A 22,432-nucleotide genomic window follows, 5' to 3' on the forward strand; every position below is an offset into this window, starting at 1 on the left:
TTTTCGAAATAATTTCGTCAATCAATAAAAATTATTTTGCACGAGTTGGTCGATAACAACGTGAATCATGCATCACGCGAAGACATCTTTGTCCCATCAACGAAGAAAAAAATACAATCTACCCAGAGATTACTTTCTTTTTACTCAAAGCCTGAAACACCCTAAATATCCCAAAAATTCCTCCAATACAGAAACAACCAATAACAAACCGCAACCCCATTCCCAACCAACATAAATCAGGACGAACGTGAGTCTTGGAACCGTTCATGATTCCACTGTGTATCCAATTTTATCGCAACCCTCGAACGACCAGAAAACTCGAGATTTACGATCGCCTTTTCCCCTCCGTGCTTCGTTGTACAAATATTCGAGGCACGCGTCCATTTCGGCTCACTATCCCGTAATTACAAGATCGTAAAGCAAGTGTGGCCCTCCGATATCCACGAAGAAGAAAAGGAAAAAAGAAGAAGAAGAAGAAAAAGAAGGAAACGGAACCTTCGTAAGGGATGACAAAGAGAGAATTCGCGAACGGTGGTGGAAATTTTCTGGCATAGAGGTGCAACAATGGCGGTTAAATCCTCGTTCCTTTCCTCCTTTCCTTCCTCCTTTTCTTTCCATCGTTTCATTTTTTTTTCATTCTTTTTCCGTTTTTTATTTTTTTATTTTTTTTTTTCGAACACGACCACTTCTGTGATCTCACGCCCCAGTAATTTGAACGGTACAACTTCTTCCACGGCACGAAATTAACCTTCCACCGACTGTTCTCGAGCTACAAACGAGATACAACATCACGAGAGAAAATAAGAGAAAGAGAGAGAGAGAGAGAGAGAGAGAGAGAGTCGAGAATTCGCGGAGAAACTTGGGGATTGTTCGAATTACGAGCGCGGTTGGCACGCCGCGAGCGCTACGACACTAGCGCCATTCGAAATAGACAGCGTAATTACGACGCTTTGCAGGGGAAGCCCCGAGAAGAAGCGGTTTAACTGGGACGTTACGCGTTTGCGATTGTGCCGAATGCCATGAGTTGTTATTTGTAGCTGTTTTCTGCGAAGTTTAGTAGATCTTTATCGGTCGTGTGTATCTTTATTGGTCTTTTATGACCTGTCTTTATTAGACGAGGTTGCTGTTCGACTCGCTTGTTGCAAACGTTTTTATGGACACGTTTCGCCTAAGTAGTTATAAATGATGTCTGGGATCTGTATATTTATAGCAAAAATTTGGAATTTTTTTTGGAATTTCAAAGATAGATTTATCGTGAAAGAACATTAGATTGATTCTTTTCATTGATGTTTTCATATTTATTTGTAATTATTATTATTATTATTATTATTATTATTATTATTTTTAAGATGTAAGTAAGAATTGCATTGATAGTAATATTGAAATTATGACAGTAGAAAATATCAGATCGATTTATTTTCTTTCTTTTATGAAAGTTATTTTTGAAACTCTATCCACACTATATAAATAATTACCAAGATCTGATTATTCACTGAAACTTTTTGAACCTGACGATCTTCAAGATAACTGATTTAATTAAAAGTATGACGATAAAGGAACAAAGTAGGAAGAAAATTTTCAGCCTATTAACGAAGAGAAGAGATCGTATGATGAAGTGAGAGACGAAAGAACGTTTCTCGAAGCGGAAAGTTGGCATTGTTCTGGCCGGAAACTGGGGAAATTCTCGGGTACGTTTTGCACCGCTCTTCTGAACATTTTCTGACGGGGCTTTTTCCCTTCACGGCCGTCGTTTCGAGTTGCTTTACAACATTGTAATTGTAGGTTCCTCGTCTGGAACACGTGCCACGGATACTCTCGCGAGATAGAGGTTTCAGTGCGTTTGTTCCGCGTTAGACGAAAATGGTTCTCGAAGCGTTTAAAAAAAAAAAAAAAAGAAAAAAAAAAGAAGAGTCGCGAGTATTTTGAGTCGCTCGGATTTAAAACGAAAACAATAACAGAGGTACAGAGAATGCTGACGGCTTTAAAGTTAATCTTCCACTTTAACACAGACTTTTCGAAAAATTTTAATCACGATTATCTCATTTATTAATTCAACTGCTTGGAAAATAAAAATTCCTCTCAAATAATCTTCACTGAACGTTCCTCAAATCCCATAGAAATTTCATATACTTTCTCAATATTAAAATCTAAAAAATTTCAAATGTCAATACAATCTCAAGCAAACTTCCAGGCTTTTCTGAAAATTCCATTCCTTCGATATTAAAAATTTATCTCAACATCCAACGCTACTAGATAGATAAGCTTCTAGGCCAGAAAAATTTTCCAAAATTTCACTTTGTTCTTCCACTGTGAAGAATCCATTTCAATCATCCAATGAGACGAACATACAAAGCATCTTAAATTTCCCAATTTATATTTACTTTGTTATATATTCTCCTTAATACATAGCAACTCCACCTATCACTTCATCAACATTCCCCAAACCCTCCGCGATAAAAAGAAGAAAAAAATAGTCAAAAAAATTCATTCGTAACACATTCGAAGCGTCTCATTCGTCTTGGAGGGGTATCCCTGCGGAATCGCAAGCGAGGGGATCGAGACGTGTGTCGCGTGACGATCGAAAAGCTCTTTCCGTTTCACGTGGCGCATAGATTTCTCTCTCTCTCTCTCTCTCTCTCTCTGTTCCCCTTCCCAAGAAAGAGACACAGCCGTGAAAAACGACGCCACCTGTCCAAGGAGCAGCCAGTCGGCCTTAATCGATCGTGAGTCGGCTCGATGGTAACCGGTAACACGGCGACAAAAGCGGAGTTTCCGGGTGTCGGTGTGGGTCGACGATCAACGCGGCCCACTCCGCCTCGGTTTCTTGAACGGTGAAAGGAAACGGAGGCGGAAAGGGAGGGAAAATAGAGCGGAAAGCTCGGTGAAAAGGGACGGGGGCATTTTTCACGGGGGACACACAATGGCGAATTTACATTGTCGGGCAGGAGGCGATCGTTTTTTTTTTTTTTTTATTTTTATACGTTTTTTTTCAACGTCTTACGGAGTTTAGTCGATGTCCATCCGAAGTCGGATCCTTATCCTCCACGATTCCGAAGGGAAGGTAATTGGAGTTTGTTTCGATTTGGCTGGGATTCGAATCGGGATCGGGCCGGAATTGGCAAGAGTTTCGATTGTTGGGAATATGTGGGGGAAGGGGGTTTAGGGATTGAAATGGAAATTGGGCGATTGTTTCGGGTAATTATTCGGTTTCTTTGTTGATTTCAATGACTTTGAAATGTCAAGGTCATTATTTTGAACTTATAGTGTTGGTAATACCGATTGGTTTTAACTTTTAAAAGAGATATTCACAAAAGAATTTTATTATATTGATACTGACTGATTATATAATATAATCTAAATAATAAAAAGGAAGAAATTAATGAATTATAAGGTTAGGTTAAGAAATTGGTAATAATTATAATCTAATTTAAATGATAAGGAAGAAAAATTAAATTAGGTTATAGGTTAGATTAGAAATTTCATTGACAATATAAGAAATTTTTTTGCAAATTTTACAATTATTATTGAGATAACGATGAATATATTAATAAATCTTATTCGAACATTCTCTTGTTTTTGAATAAAGAAAATTTACATAACATTGTATAGGTTATATTAATCATAATGATCGATGATATAAATAAAATTATTTTTGTCTTTATTATTACATATTAGCTGGAACAATATTTATCGTTTAAAATTTTGTTTAACTTACAGTTATTCGAGCAGTATACCGTGTATCTAATATCCTGTATTTTATGAGAGATATATTTTTGCTTTATTTACGCGAAGCGCTAGGATTTTAGAGATTCTCTTTTTCTCGGATGAGTGGATATTTTCTCTTGGGGGTTCTTGAAACAAGAATACGGTGATACCGACTTTGCTGAGAAATATTGATAGCAAAAAGAAGGAGAGAAAACGAGTACAACAATTCCTTCTTTGATATCGCGAAATATCATTCTGAAAATATTTAGAATTCGATGGAAAACAAAAGAAAAAAATATAAATATTTCTAATGGATTTGATAATCCATTATTTTTAAAAAGAAATAATATCTATAATTTCGATGGATTTATTTAATTAATAAACAAAGATTAAAATCGTTCATTGACGAAATAAAATAAATAAGAAATTATTTGTTTCGTTATTAAAAATTCGAATAATTTTCAATTGATTTTATCATCAAATAGAAAGATTTAGAAAAAATACATCTTATACAAGTCAGTTTTACAAATCTTCTGAAAATTCAAAATTCTTGCATTTTAATTTCAGATAAAAAATTGAAATATTTTTATATTTTTACATTTTTTTGATCATCTATCTTTCAAGTTGTTAGATTAGATTTCGATTAATAATAATATTATCGAATTGCAATAATAACACGAAACGAGATAATAACAGTTCTCTCGATCCGAAACCGAAGATGTCGATTCTCGAGCGTTTGATTCGACGCCAAGTTGGCGACGTCCAATTTACTGACTGTAACTACTAAGTGCCAGTAACTGCACGATACCAGCACCTACTAAGTAGCTGTAATTTCACTGTTAATGAGAGTTCTCCACAATGATGTTGCGTCTGAGGATCGTCGTGGATAGATCTTGCTCGTATCTCTATTCCCTTCTTCCTTCTTCACTTCTTAACGATGCACGTTTACTTTGATCGTAGAAAATGAAACGATTCGCAATCTAATTTTTTCTTCTTCCGTTTCCACGTTTCAATATGAAAATAAATCGTTATTCGAGTAAAGATTTCATCTTAATCATTACCTGTTCGCGTTACTTACGATAATAATTTTATTTAAATTTTTTTATTTTTGAGTGTTCGACAGATAAATTAATTTAATATTCGATATTTTATTTCGGATAATTATTAAGACAAGAGAATCGTTGTGAAGTGAAAACGAGTGATATGCGAGCTAAAATTTTCGAGATTCTTGTGAAAAATAAGCAAAAGTCTTTTTGAGAGATTTGAAAAGAAGTATTTTTGTCCACGAGATTTTTTATGCACAACAAAAAAAATGAAACGTGGTATTTTCTTGCGTAAGTGCATTTTCGGTACGTTATAAGAAAGAGAAATAAATTTTTATCTCAACGTAGCATTATTTCCTGAAAATTTTTTTCACCAAAAATATGCACAAATAATTTCCCTGTTGCAGCATTTTCCCAAGATTCCTTACTAATTTAACTAAAATTAAAATTCCTCGTTTAGAAAGTTACTTTTCTTTTTTTTTTTTTTTTTTTCTTACACGAAGAATCACAAATATCTATATTTCCCCGTGAAGAGATATAATAAAGGCGAAGAAAAATTTGGCAAGAAAGTTAAAAAAAAAAAAAAGAAAAAACTATAGTTATATTTAAAACAACTATAGTTATCAATTCGAGCAAGATCTCTGCCCAATAATGGTAATAAGCTGTTATCGACTTAAACCGATACAATTACTCGAAAAAACGGAATCTCGGCAAAGAGTATCAAGGCTGAACAACAAGAGACGCGGAAATTCCCTGAGCCGGATCCCCGAGAAGGATTTCGAGGGGTTGGTTCTCCTCGGTCGAATTTTATTTTCGAAGGGAGCTTTGCCGAGTTTTCGTCGTTTCTGCGGCTGACCGCAAACGGTCTTGCAGAGGCTTACGAGCAAACACGAATCTCTTGAGCCGAAGTACTTTCACTGCAGCTGTCCAAGTTCCCTCTGTTGCGCCACACCCTCCCCTCTTCAACGAGCAAATTTCCATCCGGTGTTCCGGATTACAATTTAAATCGTTTGCGGTTTTCGGTATCTCTTGGAACCGAGTTGTTCCGAGTAATTGCCGTTACTGTTTATATTTAATCGGTTATTTTCGGCTCGTTTGCCCGATGGAATTTGGAATTTTTGAAACGAATTCGTATACGAGATTCGTAGACGAGAGTTTTGTTTGTTTCTCTCGTATTTCGAATATTTTCGATGAATTTCGTTTATTGTGAAACGTATCGATATTCTCGGATAACGAAACGATCGATTTGTGAGAAAAACGGAAGAAAAATTAATTTTCCAAACATTTGTATTATTATTCGAGTAATGGTTAAAACTTCGCGTTATGACTTTACGTCGAAGTATAACAAATTTGGACAATTGTTTCCTTTAAAAATAATAATATCGCAGTATCTATCAGTTGAGCGTGTCAAATGTCAAATTTCAAATTGACGAGTGAAAAGCGCAAGTACGACGCTATCCATTAACTATAGGCATCCGTTACGCAGCAACTCAACTTCCTTTCTGTCTTGTTTCTCGCCCTTCCGGTTCACGAGGTGGAAAGCACGGGGCGTGTTGCCGCACCGAACGCTCCATGTTGCCATTGTGTTAATATTTGAGGAAGCAAGCTTGACGCTGCTTGTGCTTGTTGATGGATGGCTCTTTATCTCTCCCCTACCCGCTCGATCAAATTAATCACGTACAAGACGAATTGCAGGTCCGACGAAGAATCATCAACAACTCTTTATCCTCTTTATCCTTGACTTCCTATTCTCACGTTTTTTTTTTAAAAATCGAATTTTGTTATTTTATCGCACGATGCCGTTGGAATTTTAATCTCTTTCTCTTCTCGTTAAAAAATGAAAATGTTCGGGGGCAAACAATTTTATTCCGTGGACAGATATTTTATTTTAAAATTTCACGAGAGAGAGAGAGAGAGAGAGAGAGAGAGAGAGAGAGAGAGAGAGAGATGAGAGGAAGGAGTAACAGAGATAAGAAAGAAAGAATTTTTTTAAGAATAATATTTGTTAGATAATATAATTGATTCGAGATTGAAAAAAATTGATCAAGCAAGAGAAACGAGAAAAATGTGAAATGGAGAATTTGAAGTATTTTTCTATAAAAATAAAACAAATAAAAATCAAAAAAAAAAAAAAAAGATAATAATATAATCCAACGAAAGTAACGTCTTTCACGCCGTGAAAGAGGGAAAAAATTGGAAAATCAAGGAAGACGATAATCTCTCTCTCTCGCACACCTGAAAAGTCACAAAGTAACATCCTCCCCTGCATCCTGGATAAAACCGCAAAATCAAAAAATCACAGAGAGGGCATCGCCAGCTGCGAGAGGTGAGGATTATTCCTTTCAACGGGAAATCTCGGAAGAAAGTGGAAAAGGGAAGAGCGCGAGTTTTTCAGCGCGTCGCGTAAAAACGTTTTTCCCGCCTTATTCGTCGGCCACACAGACTCGAGGGGTGGAATTGAAGCTGGGATCCCCCTACCCCTTGGCATGGCGAAACGTCTGGGTCGTTAAGCCGGCAGGGATTTTATCGTGCATGTTCCACGGTCAGCCGCGTAACCGGTATTTCTACTGTCGTTGACGCTTAGTCACAATGTCTACCTTCCTGTTTCCGTCCGCCTTTCGTCGTCTTTGAGCGGTCCGCCGTGTCGCTCGAAGCCGTGCCCCGTGTTTAAACCTTTCCAGATTCCTCCCTTCTTCGCCGTTTCGAATAAAAACTGTAATCCCTTGCCGCGACGAATCTCCCACTACGCGGGAGTAAAACGTGGTGGAATATCCTGTATTCGCTTGTTAATTCGTCCCATTCGAGAAATGGACGAAGAATGAAAAGAGAATTAACTTTTTTTTTTTAATCAGAATCGAAAAAGGAAGGGGTCGACGTCTTGAATCGAGGAGATTAAATAACATTTTGAATTTAAGCTTTGGTGGATTTTGTTATTATTGGATTTCTTTTTAGGGAAAAAAAAAAAAAAAAATGTGACGAACACAAAGATTCCGCTATACTGCGTTAGAAATTATTTTCGTTTCTAAGCGTGTAAGCATGAATAATGCGATGCGTTGTTGATGTTTGTTTTAAATTTGTTTTAATTATTTATTCTAAATATATTATTTTTTTCCTCTTAAAAGTTAATATCAAGTTGCTCGATCAATAACGAACAATCAAAGGGGCGGGTTTATAGCTTCATGTTTGCGTATCGTTTCCTCTTTTCCAACCAGAGATTTCTTTGCATCTCTCCTCATTTCTTCTTATTCAGAAGAGGGATCTAAGAAACTCGTTTCGTTTACATGAAAACATTCGAATGCTTCTTCAACGGTAATCCCTTCATTTTTTTTTTTTTTTTTCCCCACCAAAGGGCGGTGTGCCAGTTTAATTAAACTCGTCATTATCGTTATTTTTCGAATAAACGGTAAATGATAAACAAGAGAGATATATTATTCCTTGCGGTGAAAGAGGATAATGAAGGAAGAAGGAAGAGGAAGGAAACGAAGGAAATTTATCCAACGACGTGGAAATTTTTGATGGTTGATGTAATTCCTGCAAACGTATAAAATGAAATATTCGCGTGTTTCATAAATATGTAGAGGATGCAGGAGATTGAGACGAGTCTTTCTTTTTTAAATTAACAATTTTACTTCTTCTTAGTTATTAATACTTTGTTTTCATAGAAATTTTAATAGAAAGTCGTCTCAAGCGTGCCGTAAGAGCGTCAATAAAACTGCATCGATAATTTCATTCCCATTATTCCAAATCGCGTTTGCCAGTATTAATTATTTTATTACTATTCCATTTATAATAACAAATATCAGGATAAATATCCGCATATTTTAATTTTATACCGATTCGAATATATGAATATTTATTATCCTCATTCTAAATAATTCCTTTTTTATCGCATCACACGTCTTCTTTGCAACGTATACAATGCGTTTAACCAGTTCTAATTATTTGTTCTAGTTGATTAAAAGAAAATTAATTTCAGAAAAATTTATAAAATGGATTTATAATGGAGAAAAATATCAAGTTGTCCATCGAATCGTTGCTATCTTCATATCATGTTATCATTTCTTTCATTTCTCCTTATCAAGAGAACGAACGTGCTTGTAATTATTATCATCCCCCTCTTCTTTTGCTTTTCGTTCATCTCACCAGAGACTCTTTTCCTTTATCCTTTGTTGGCCGTTATATACGAACATCTCGAACGACGAGAAAAATTTGATTTCCTCTATTTTCGATTTCCTTCATTATCGAGTCTCCCTTCTTCCCCGTCCTTTTACAATTCGCTCTTTTTCTCCTTCTTCGCGAAAAGAATCGCGTGAACGAGAGTCTCCCTTTTGCCACGTATGTGCACGCGCCTCTGTTATAATTACCACCTTTGAAGCGCGAAATAAAGTCGTAGAACCGATTGTTATATTCACTTGTGTTATTTAAGAGGGAACAGTGAGACGATGACGCGATAAATAAACGAGAATCTTTTGGCTTATGGCTTCTCCTTGGACAGAATCGTTGGAGAAAGAATCGTGAGATTAAAAAATTATTTTTTATAAATTTTCATTTTCACAATCTTCAAACATTCGAATTTTCTAATAACCTTGATATTTTCGAATTATCAATATCAATATCTTTCGAGTTCTCGATCGAACAATTTTTTCACTCTCTTCAAGTTTGAGATATTTGAGATTTCATGGTACGGAAAATTTGTGAATTTTTTTAATATTCAGACATTTTTGGAAATGTACGAAATATGGGGGAATTTATTATAAGAAAAAGAGAAATACTATAGTCTTTTTGTTATGTAAAATTAATGGATTATGCGATGAGAAAATTAATGCAAGTACATTGAATTCGATAATAGCTTTTAATTTTCTGTATAAAGAGATTCTTACGTGGAATGTCTGACCACGCATCGGTCAATACTACTTACTCAGGCGTTCCAGCCTCGAAACGCCTTATTTTCTTTAATAACACGTCAATTAAGTTATCGCGCAATATTTAACGTAATTTATAGTTCCTTTATCTGTCACCTTAATTAATCACCTTAATAATTACCGGTCATTTTTTTTTCTATCGCTTCAAAAAAAGGAAAAAAAAAAAAAAATTAAAAAAACACTTTAATCCGAATATGCGATTTAAAATTTCATTTCCAAGGAAAAACAATGAGTTTTATAATCGTTCTGTTTCGAGATAGAGAGTGTACTTTAAAAAATAGAGAGAAAATTTCACGAGTTTAATCGCTTTACCACGTTGCTTACCAGATTCTGATTCTTTTATTTTCAGAGTCAGCGAGGCGTGAGTGTCTACGCGAGTAACAGTTTTCCGGCTCGATTCCTAAAACTTTCACGGTTATTCGCCCGACAACTTCGTGAGAGATTGTCTTCTCGTATATAGGGAACGAGAGCTGATGAATAGCGAACGGAAGTCGATCGTCTCGTCGGATCGGAAGCTGTGAACCTAGAACGTTCTCACGATTCACCAAAGTAAGTTTCACCATTTTAGAATATTATTTTTTCTTACCATCCTCTTCGCAGATCCGATACAATACTGAGAGTGAATTTTTTTTCGTTCCAATTTCGGGGGAGGGGGAATAAATAACGCGTGAGAAATTTTAAAAGACTTTAAAAATCTCTTACTTTTAAAAACATACAACAAAGTGCAAATATATTTTTTAACAATCGTAGGACAAACACGATGACACAATTTCTTAATTATTCACACATAAATATCTTTATGCATTGAAAATGTAAACCGTGCAATTTCTGTTTCTCTGAAAATATAGAATTTTTTTTTTTTCTAGAATAAGACCAGTTCTAAGTCTCATCCTACACGTCTTGTTTCGCTTTTGAACATTGGTCATTCGAGGCGAGTTAAATCGAAGGAAAATTGGTCGTGCTCGATAGGTGATTCGATTTTTATGCTTGATTGCGATTTAACGATGCATGGTTGGTTGCACGCGACCAGGAAACGCGGAGGACACATTTAATTAACTCGATAAATCGGACGGTTGTAGGGCCTGCTCGATGCTTTGATAATCATCCGCCGCCGATAATTTCTGTAGCGTCGTCGATTCGCGCGTATCTTAAGTTAATAGGTCACTGCTTACGTAAGTGCTTCGAGATGCACTTTCGAGTAAGCAGAAATCCACCAACGGAATTGCCTTCGATTTAACGAGCATCGTTTGTCATTTCGTTTGAGCAATAGTGATGCCGTTCCCCAGCTACTCAGTAATGAACAGAATATGAGAATTTATTCGGAATCTTTTCTCTCGAGAGGGGGAGAGAGAGAGAGAGAGAGAGAGAGAGAGAGAGAGAGAGAGAGAGAGAGAGAGAGAGAGAGAGAGAGAGAGAGAGAGAGAGAGAGAGAGAGAGAGAGAGAGAGAGAGAGAATTATATTCGAAAATTTGTTTAAAAATTTAGTAAAACAATTTAAAGATATTTTTTACTCGTAATTATTATTTTTTTAGGAAATTAACATTTTTCCAGACATAATAATGATAAATTTATCCACGAATAACAGAAAGGTGAGTTTAATTAAAATTTAGCGATTGCTTAGTTTAATTTATCACGTATAATTCTCTAACGAATCGTTAGGTATATCTATAACATTAATTTCACAATATTGTTGGGTACACGTTGTTTCATCTGTACTCGATAAATATAAATACACGTACCATTTATTATGGTCGATGTATATTGGCGAATCAACAATAGAAGATTCCTAATAATTCTGATGAAACATTTATTTAGCGAACCAATCCGCATAATGGACGTTTCACGAGTTCACCGTGCGCCCAATATGGGCGCTTTGATGACGCTAATTTCAGTTCTGTCATTCGTGTACGTGTCCTGGGACAATAATAGCTCGGTCTGGTGAATTCAACCACATGTTCTGCAAGAACACTTCGTTGCATCAGTGTAGAATTACAGTTACTCTCTTTTAATTTCATATTTTATCGCGGTAAAATATACTCCAGACTCTAAGTCTAAATTTATCATTTACACGATAAAAACTTCAAAGAGGTTTACGTAATTTCTTCTCGTTGCTTTGATACAAATTAACGATGTTACTATTTTTTTTTTTCTTTTAGATTCTGCTCTAATTACTTTTCTTTAACTAGAAAAATTCCAAGATATTTATACACCAAGATATTAAACCATCTTTCTGCGATTAAACGATTGAAAAAAAGAAGAAATTCTACATGGACTGCTTCACGTAAAATTTCTTTCGTCACCTGTTTGACTTTTTGGCTCACGCTAATCTCAGTGTCGCTAATAGACAATGGATACCGTATCTCACAGGGTGCACACGTGTTCGAACCGATACGCGATACCATTGGGCCGAGTATCCACGCCTGGCCCAGTCCTTTGTGTCCTTCGAACAAAGGATTCGAGAAAATAATATATTATTCCTCGAATAATAAAATCGAGTGGAAAATCGCGCTGAAAATCCAAAATGGAAACTTGTCCTCTTTGACGAGTGCACGAGTTGACGCTAACCATTTTCCTCGGCTCCCGTGGCCCAACCGCGTTAATTAGCTTAATAAGCTTTGAGAGGATCCTCAAATGGATAGTTTACGACGACCATTCGATTCCCTTTGTAAGACGATGCTGTATACTATTTACTCGTAAGGGATGTAATTTTGGCAAGATGATAAGAACTCTTGTATAATAAACGTAACTTTAATTTTGTGTATGTAAATTAGTCGGCCAAATAATGAGAGAAAAGAAAAATTCTAAAAAGATACGCTAGTTTTAAATTATAGTTTGGTCTACGGAATATAACCTATGACCTCTGATCTAATTTAACTTTTGAACCTTGTGTCGACTCGAGTTAAATTCTTCGAGCTCGTTTATTTTTAAATAATACGTTTTGGAAAATATAAACTAACTTTAATCTTTCACGAAGCTCGTGAAACTAATACAATATACTAATTCAATATCGAGAAACTTTAACAATAATTTTGTCAATTATATATTTCTTATTTAAATTTCCTATCGATTTTCAACAACTTTAATCGAAAAAATAAATAGTGAATCCGTGCAATTAAATAAAACGCGAAAAAAAAAATTTCGTTCTTTTTCATCGTTAATCAGCACGCGAAAGAAAACCACTAGGAAGTTCCTAGCCATCCTTTGATCTTCTCCCGACCAAAAAGATCCTTTTTTTCCCCTCTGCCAGCTGTCCCGATACTCGCTGACGTTCCGGTGTTTCCAATTAACGTCGAGAATCGCGACTTCCAGTCGACGTCGCGTTTCCTTTTTCACGAGTGCAACCGGTAAATTACTTTTTAAGTGTCTCCGTCGGCATTAAGAGCGACGACGTTGCTTAACGAGTGTCCAGCTGTGCTCTAACCTCTCTGCGATCCACCTGATCGATCATTCTCCTAAAACTTTACTTTCGCAAATTTTTCCATCCAAAATCTCGCCTTGCATATCGTTAATATTCTTCTTTTTCTTGTTCCCAAATTGAGGAATAAGGTTAGGTTTGGGTTAGGTTTAGGGAAATTTCTAGGAGATGACAAAGTTACTCGATTGCATTAACAATTTTTGCGAGAAACGTACTTTTAATTGGATTTTTCTTTAAAATTCAAAAATTTGTAGCGGAAAGGCGAAAGGTTCGAGCTTAAATCGGATAGGTTTTTTTTCAAAGAGCAGCGGATAACGCGGTAAATTTAAATGGAAAGTAAATTGACTTTTGATCTAATAGCCAGAGGTAAAAGGTTAAATCAAGAATTGTCGTTTTTTTTTTTCTTTGCTTGCCAAACACAAACGAGAAACGAAAAAGTTTGATACATTTCGAACATTCGTGTTTCTACAACAAAGTTTGTTTTCATTCAGAAAAATCGATCAGATCTGCTATTTAAATTTCTCAAGGTTACATATTATTCTAAACACGATATATTCAAATGATAAACAAAATGAGATGGATAAAACGAAGATCAAATATAAATATATTTAACAACGTGGAAATTTTATTTAACATTGAAGTAAAAATTGGATTTAATAATCAATCCATTCGTTCAATTCAAATTTTGTAAATTTCCTTCCATTGATTCAATTTGTGATCATTTCACTTTCAACTCGAATCTAATAAATCCAACGATCACTGAAACTTAGAATCACTCATGATCAACGAGACACTCGAATATCAACAAAACCTTTCCATTCGATTACGGAAATGCAAATTCTCGAAACAAATTAAACTGTCTATCCTCCCCTCCCCCTAATGTATATCCCGGCTGGAAAAATTGGACAAGCGGGATAAGAGAGAGAGAGAGAGAGAGGGCAGATCTTGGCAATCATAAGCAGCCTGATCCTCTTAAATATGAAGAATGGTATCATCCTTCCACTCGAGGCGTCATCTTCAAACACGCTGACTCGTCGACGATGAAAAAGCGCCCAAGAGCGTAGGTTAAACGTACCACGGTAAGGTCACGATGGCCGCGATTATCGTGTCTGCGGCTTCCAAGATATCTTGATGCAAAAAAAATTCTCTCGTTTACTTACTCACTTGCTGTCTCTTCTTGCCTTCGCTTCAACGCGAGAGGACGAAGTCGAATGAATTCTTAAGCGCGATCTTCGCTTTTCCTTTTTTTTTTTTGGCAGGGTGGAGGGGGTTTGATCGCCTTTTCTTTTGCCCCTTCTGAATGTAATGAAATAACGCGTGCAATTCTAAAGAAACGAGAGAAAGAGAGAGAGAGAGAGAGTTGTTCCTTTAGGGATAAATAATTTGAAAGGGAAGAATATTTTTCTGGTTGATTCGTTGATACGAACACTTTACTCTTGTATCAAAGATGTTTCATTCTTCGTAAAAAGTATGGAGATAATTTTTAAATTCCTCGAGTCTTTGAATCGAATCTAAATGAAATTTAAATTATACACAATTTAATGATACACGATTTAAGATTTTGTTGAATAAAATTGACACGCGTAAAAGGATGGAGAAGATTTTTTTACAGATATTCTCTCTCTCTCTCTCTCTCTCTCTCTCTCTGTTCGATCTTTAGAGATCTCTATTCCCGTTCAGATAAAGTCAGATAAAGCCTTCCCTTCAATCGTATTTTATACGAAAGCGAGAGCGGCTTTGTCGGCTTGCTCCCGATTTTATGATAATTTGGATAACGCGTGACAGAGCGATGAATTGCAGCCTCGAGGTCGCGATATCGGTTTCTGGACGCGCGAGGACTGCTCGCGTGGGCGTCGAGCACGTGCAAGGGTGCCGAGCTCGTTGGAATGCGCGTGTGTGTGTCGTGAAAGTCCGCATTCCGCTGGGAGGATTACTGCCACCGACCAAGGTCAAGCTTAACCACGGGACGGCAGAGTGAATTTATATCTTCGAGGATTGGTGAAAGTTCTCTAGAGAAGGATTTAACGTGAAGTCAAAATTGATTCATTTCAATTATACGTACATTTAACGTATGAAACGTGTTCTCTAAGAAATAAATGGAAAACGCAACGTGATGAAAATTTCCGTGCAAGAATGAAAACATCTAATTCTTACAACAATTTAAAAATAAATGTTACATTTTTTGAAATAAAAGCTTCTTCTTGCTTCTTCGCGGAACAAATACATAAAAAATGATCGTTATTTATTGAAAAATAAAAGAAAATCGAAGCGAAGCGGTAAAATTCGACGAAACGCGAAGAAACAAGAAGAAGAAAGAGTATGAATATTCGATCACGGAAACTAGATCGTCTTCGTTCTATCGATCCAGTTCGTCGACTAAAATAGCAGCAGCCGTTGTCTTCGCATTCCGTCCCATCCTCCTTTCCGAGATAAATATATTCGAATCTCTCACCCTCCCCCTCTCCCCCACCCACACTCGCAATATTATAATTTCTTTCCACGAATGAAATTTCCATGAATTTATATAGCAAATTACCAGCCGGCCAATACTCTGGAAAATTAATCGAATTATACGCGATTGAACCCCTTGATTCCCCGATGAAAACCCAACGAATTCCCTTTGGATGGAACTTTTTCGTCCGGGAAATTATCGGTGGTCGCCTATAGAATGCTAATTATCCAACGAATAACGTATAACAATTATCGGGTTTCGGCGGTTTTACACCCACCATCACCGGCGATTATTCGTTATTCTCTGATCGCGGCCAGGATGATTCCACCAGGATGCATCCTCCAGAACAATCGACATTTCGCCAGGGGTGATGTCCAACGAATAGCTCGTTAGATTTTATTTTCTCGATCGGAATGGATATTGTGAATATCAATTTTTCTTAAACAATCGTCGTGCTCAAGATGTAACGTCAGGAATATTTTTTTTTTGGAAGATGAGTGCTGATAAATCGCGATTAAATTTTCAAATTATAGTTTTTTTTTTTTTTTTTTTTTTGAAAAATTGTAAATATTCTTTAGCATCAAGTGCTGAATTCAAAGTGTTGAAATGCACTTTGTAATGTTATTACACTGTGTGCTGTATATAAAAAGAGTAGTTTTATGGGCTGAGAAGAAATTAATTTTAATGTTTATCTAGGAATTTTGTGATTTGAAAAATGCTCGAAAGAATTGAAGATCGTATTTATTTATTTGTTGTTTTTACCTCGTGCGTGCTTCTACTTCTTTTTTCCTCTCTCTCTCTCTCTCTCTCTCTCTCGTGCGAAATAATATTGCACTTGTTATTTACAAGCTCGTGGCTCATATTTTTAAAATTATTTTTTAACGAAGTAACTTATCTCACGCGCAAGAAAAACTGGCGCGTTTTCGAGTCAAATATTTTTCTTCTCTATCTTCCCCGCAACGAGTGCTTTTAATAACAAAATTCTGTTCGTGCCACCGTGATAGCAAAGAATTTTCATATACTTTAACATGAATTCTTCGCTAAAAACTCTAAGAAGCTCTTCAGCTTCTTATTTTAATTTTCAAAGAACATCATAATTTCTCCACGATGAACGAATTTATAGATAATTATTAATATCAGGTACAAAGCTATCATCGTGATTCTATTAACCCAGATTTTAACAGTCGACGAACAATTAAACAATTACTGATTCCATCGAAGCATCTTCATAAATTTTCACTTATGATTTCAGATGAACAACGCGAGTTTAACGCTTCGAAAGGTTTAATTAGCCATAGATCGATCATCCCTCATTATGAGGATTTCTCGCATTCCATTCGTTTTCTCTTCTCCGATTCTCACGTTTCATTTATCATCGAGAGACACGTCTTAACGAGGAGAATCGGATACTTTCTCACGTGAGAACGTGACTTTCACGCGTGCATCTTTTGATCCATCATTATCAAAACTAACAGTATTTCATCAGTTACTTCATACTTCATCATGATGTTCGCAGCTGACGCGAATATTCCAAGCCTCGTATCCGGGAGAGAAAGAGATGAGCACCTTTATCCCCGTAAAATCACGAGTTTCTAATGTCACGGACATCCAGTAACACGGTTTTCTTTTCTTGGGAAGGGAAAAAAAGTTGTAGCCGATTCTATCCGTTGGATAGAATAAAAGAAGCGTAAAACGTTTCGAATCGATCATCGACGGATGCTTAAGGCGGTGTTGCGAAGCAGCCTTTAATTGCGAATCGATTTCTTTTCGATGTTGTTGCCGGTACTCTTAAATAGAGAATTACTTCGGAACAGGATTTCTGGTTTTATTGAATTCTTTTTTATGCAGATGTTGTTGTCCTTTGTTCGAAATAAAATGACGACGATTGACAATCTTGTCGTTGCAAATCATCTTAAGCAGATTAGTAATTTGCAATAATTTTCCTCCCTCTTTTCTTCTGATAATTTTGTTATTGATATTTATTTGAAAACATCGTATTTCTTTAATATCGATAGCAATACAACTGATGAAATTCTAACCTCACTTTTTCTTTTCTTTCCCTTTGATACAACACGATAATAAATCGAAATTTTTTGCGATGAAATATTATATATCTTACTTTGATTAAAATTTAATTTTTTTCAAATTACGTTGATTCAAAGAAAAATTTCGTTACTTTTATCATAAGACAAGAAATTTTACATTTGTAAAAATCCAAAATAGAGGAATCTTTCGAGAATAAAATAAAAATTCTGTCTGAAATAAAAGAAAAAAAAAAAAGAAAAGCCACAAGAACATCAGTTGATTAATCCACCCCCCTCCCCAAAATTCTTTCCCCTTTATTATTCCCTTCACAAAAACACGCAATCAAAGGGAATAGCTCGAAATCCGGTGGAAAAGAGAATGGGCGAAAGGAGAAACGGTGAGGAAAAATTGAGTGAGAGAAGTCGAAACGAAAGGAGGGAAATGGTGGGTGCAGGATGGTTTAAGAAGTTTCTTCCTTAACCAAGGAAGGTTCCTTCTGTGATTTCCACGGGTGGAAAGGAAGCGGGCCTGGGTTACTACTGCTGCTTTCTGTAATCCTACTTACGAAGTTCGGTAATGCCGTGGCTATGAATAACGGTGGGATTACGTGGCAAAAGTCGATGCTCGATCTCTTCCCCACGCTGGCCAACGCCAACTTTCGAATCTCCGTATCGTTGTCCGCTGTTTGACTTTTCCCTCCGATTCTTTGGCAATCGGATAAGCGCAATCAGAAATTGCCTCAAGTTTTCGGTGTGTACTTGGAAATTGACCGCGTTGTTCGCGGCATTAGCTGAGAATTTTCTTCCATTTTTTTGTTCGTTGCAGAGAAGTTTTTTTTTTCTCTGATTTTTCTTAGCAATTCTTTCTCCACCTCTCACTGTTTCGTTGCGGTTATTCATTAATTTATTTTGTTGGAGGAATGATACGTGAAGATATCGAGTATTTTTAGTTCTCGTAACGTTATGTAAAAATATTGGTTTTATATATATATATATATATATATGTAGAGATATCGAGAAAGATTGGAATTCGGTATTTTTGAATCTCATAAAATTTAAGATGAGAATTTCTTTGGATGTTGAAATTCGTAAAGTTGGCAATTCTGCGAGTTTTCGAGTAAGTAGTAGGTTAGAGGGGTGTGAAGTTTGGGAATGCAGGAGAAATTTTGAAACTTGTAGAATAATTTTGAATTTTAATATTCGAGCGGTCTGTATTATTAGTAAGTTTTATTATTTATACGAACTTTAACTCAAGAAACTTCATGGAAATGATGATAAATTTTAATTTTTTTCGAAGTGAATTATAATATGAATTATAACGATGATATTTATGCATGGAATGGAATTTCAAAAATTATATTTGTCCATAAAATGTAATTGCAATACTTACCACTCAGCTCACTTGATCCATCGATCTTAAAAAGAGAAAGAAATATGTGTCACAGTCACGTGATAGAGTAGTTCCTTCGAGCGTGTGACTATAGGTAATCGTATTCTATAATTTTCATACAATGGCTTATCATAAAAAACTTGATGAAATTCACAAAATATTTCCATTTTAATCTTGTACCTGTTTTAAATATAACTTCTTGTTACAATTTTAAATATTAATCTTTTAGCAATTAAAATGTAATTATGAATAATTTTTTCCAGTAAAATAATTTATAATGGATTTTAAGCAATGAGTTAAGTAAATTCTACCTCACATATATTTCCGCTTTTTCTATAGCGTGCACGGTTTAAAACACGATTCTAAATAATAGCTTGTAGAAGTTTTACTGCATATAGGATGTTCTATAACTGGGTTGTGCAATCGAGAGGAAAGTTTTTCACCTGATGCTATTTATCTGCTTTCTCTATCTACTCCCTATTTTAATTATTCAATAATTTTTATACTAATTTTTAAAGGGAAAAAAATATTATTTTTTACATACGAAGCAGAAATTTAATGAAAATAACCATACCAAAATTTTAGTTGAGATTTATTCATTAATTCATTATAAGAAATTGAAGTTGTATTGAACGAAATGAGACAGAGATAATAAAATGATGACACAGGGCGCCGCACTGTGGCGTGGCAGTGTAACAGAGATGAAGCTGTCTTTGTCTATCTCTTCACTTCAACTAACGCAAACTTCTAAGTAATTTATAACTTAATAAATAAACTTCGATCGAAAATTTTATATACCAACTTTTATTTTGATCCTTAGTTATTAACCTAATTACATTTATTTTTATCCTTATTATTTATTTATAATTTATTCTAAAAAAAAAAAATTCACTATATCGTTCTCTTAACTATCTAAACTATCTATCAGACCAACATTGAGCTGTAAAGGGATAATAAAATCATTCTCTATCCATTTGCATCACTCAAGATAGTTTATTATTTCACATAATGTATGCTCTTGATGAATAAATATTTTCACAACAAAAGGATATGAATCAATTAATATCATATAATAATAGATTCAAATTCGTAGAAAAATTTATCGCTTGTCAACATCTCGCAAGATCTCTATTTTATTTATAACGAATTTTCTCGCTGCGGGACAATTAATTGCAATTTTTTACCATCGGCAATTATCATCTCCGTGACCGATCAGGTGTATTTTTATTGCGCGAGAACACGAGAGCGTGATAGTAAAAACCCTCTCGCTGTACTCACGGCCAATCGTTTTAATCAACGGTGGCCATTAATAGTACCTTGTCATCGTACCAATCGTTGGTAACCGCTAACCACTCTCGAGAATCGATCTTGAATCGTTGAGACGTAAAAAAACGCATGCTCCTTGGTACATGTGAGCGTAATTGCACGAATCGATTTTGTTCTGCGATGACTTTTGCTGCAGATTGGAAATATTCAATCTCGCCATTGATTTACGCAATTGTCTCTCTCTTTTTTTTTCTTTTCTTTCGGTAATACGAGTTTTTTAGATTTTTTTTTTTTTTTTTTTGATCTTGGATCGATTTCTCGAATGATTGATCGGCATGTGAACTATTTTATTAAAATGTTTTCAATAATTTGATTCGATATCGAGATTGAGTGAATTTTACTTTTGACTTTTTAAATCTCGAATTTTTTCGAAATCTATGTTGGCTTAACAATAAATTTCAATGAATTCATTTTTGGTACGAAATTGAAACAAGAAATTATCCACGGGCTTATCTTTTATCTTCATTTTCAATCACATTCATCTATTTTTATCCACTACTCTTTAAATATTTTGAATTTTTCTCATTTAATAATTTAAAAATTTTTCAATTCAAGAATTCTTTTTTGCTATGTTTTAAATATTATAATACTCATACTTTTAAAATTTAATATAATGTAATTTCTAAAATACACGTATTCCTTGCATCGGATAATTTTTTATTATGTAAAAAAGGAAGAAATAAAATAAAATAAACAGAGAAGAAATTTTTATAGTTGGTTGGAAAAATGTCACGAAACGGATTTATCGTTAATTACTTTTCCTCCCGATCTCTGTGCAACTTGCATGGCCGATATTTCCGGATCGTTCGATTCGTTTCCACGTGGCTTCCGGTAGTTTTGAATAATGGCAAGTGAACGATCGATGGTGAAAACTGAGAATTAATAACTGCAATTCGTTGCGAAGCTGGTCGAATTTTTCCAATGTTGCTCCTCATCATTCGTATTCTATCATTTCTCATTTTTTTTTTTACTCTTTTATCTTTCTTCCTTTTGCCACCCTCATTCTATTTCTCTCTTTTCCAAAGCGTTTATAAATTAACAAATAAATCTTTATCCTTATTCTTGTGTGCCAATTTTTGTGTTTACTTTCGTCTTTAGAATCGAAGAATCCTTCGAAGATGTTCCACGAATACATCCATATAAGTCAGTTAGTTAATTGTCACGTGGCGCTAGTGTCGCATTATCGGTAGTTATAATGTCAATCGATCGAAATATTTTCATTTCATCGATCTACAATGAATGTGCAATTAATCAAACAATTTTTTTGTCATCTTCTTTAATTTTTCTCTGTAGCTGTGCTACTATATACTATATAATAGCGTCACGTGGCGAAAACGAAGAATTAATATCCGGTAATTTGTCGAGCTGGTTGGAAATTGCGAGCAAACGACTAGTCACGATGATAAGTCACGTGCGATCCACGAATTTCTCTCTTTCACGAGGCGCGCGTTTTTCCACAGGAGAGGAATTTCCACGTTTCCCTTTTCGAATCGATTTTCAAAATTCACCGCCTATCTACGTGAATTTACATAATTCATTATCCGCGCCGGCTTGCTCGAATCGATTTTGCTCGTTTGAAGAAAGATCATTTTTATTTTCTCGCTTGTTCGCTCGTTCGTTTTTTTTTTTTTTTTGTAATAATCCTGTTGTGTTATTTTGAAGTTTTATTCTACTTAAAATCATCTTTTATCAAAAATTTCGTTAAAGTTTTTTCGTGATATTATTATTTATAGAAAGAGGTGGAATTTTAAGAATGTAGAACTAAAATTTTTATTTAAATTCTTTCATCCATGTCTCTGAGCACATATATTTATTATTATTTCTTTTTAATTATCATTTTTCAAATCTATCTGCACAAAACCTCTCCATTCTCTCTCTCTCTCTCTCTCTCTCTCTCTCTCTCTGCAACATCAAAAGGAAGAAGAGATCAAAATAGGAGAAGAGATATCCCCGGTGAGAAAGAAAGCAAATTCGTTCTCACATAATCCCCTGAAAAGGAGGAAAGGAGGAGCAAGGAAAAATTTCAACAGCCTCGTGTGATCCTTAACCGGCCTCTTATCGAGCAAACACCCTGACGATCGTGGAACCGGGCAGGTGGAAAATTATTAATAAACATATTCAAAGGAGGAATTTTGTCGCCTTTAACCGACGATCC

The 22,432-nt window shown here is 35.2% G+C and overlaps 1 protein-coding gene across 7 annotated transcripts in view; it reads left to right on the plus strand.

Moving 5' to 3' along the window:
• The window catches only part of Pgant9 (polypeptide N-acetylgalactosaminyltransferase 9), a 324,242-nt gene that overhangs the window by 159,993 nt on the left and 141,817 nt on the right, over positions 1 to 22,432 (plus strand). For all 7 annotated transcript variants that reach the window (XM_086914110.1, XM_086914104.1, XM_086914108.1 and 4 more), the window contains one exon: positions 10,020 to 10,219. The gene's annotated coding sequence lies outside the window, so the exon portion shown is untranslated. The remainder of the gene's footprint in view (positions 1 to 10,019; positions 10,220 to 22,432) is intronic.

Source organism: Apis florea, unplaced genomic scaffold (assembly GCF_048593485.1).
Source record: "Apis florea isolate Af1SG1 unplaced genomic scaffold, ASM4859348v1 contig_3585_pilon, whole genome shotgun sequence".
NCBI lineage: Eukaryota > Metazoa > Arthropoda > Insecta > Hymenoptera > Apidae > Apis > Apis florea.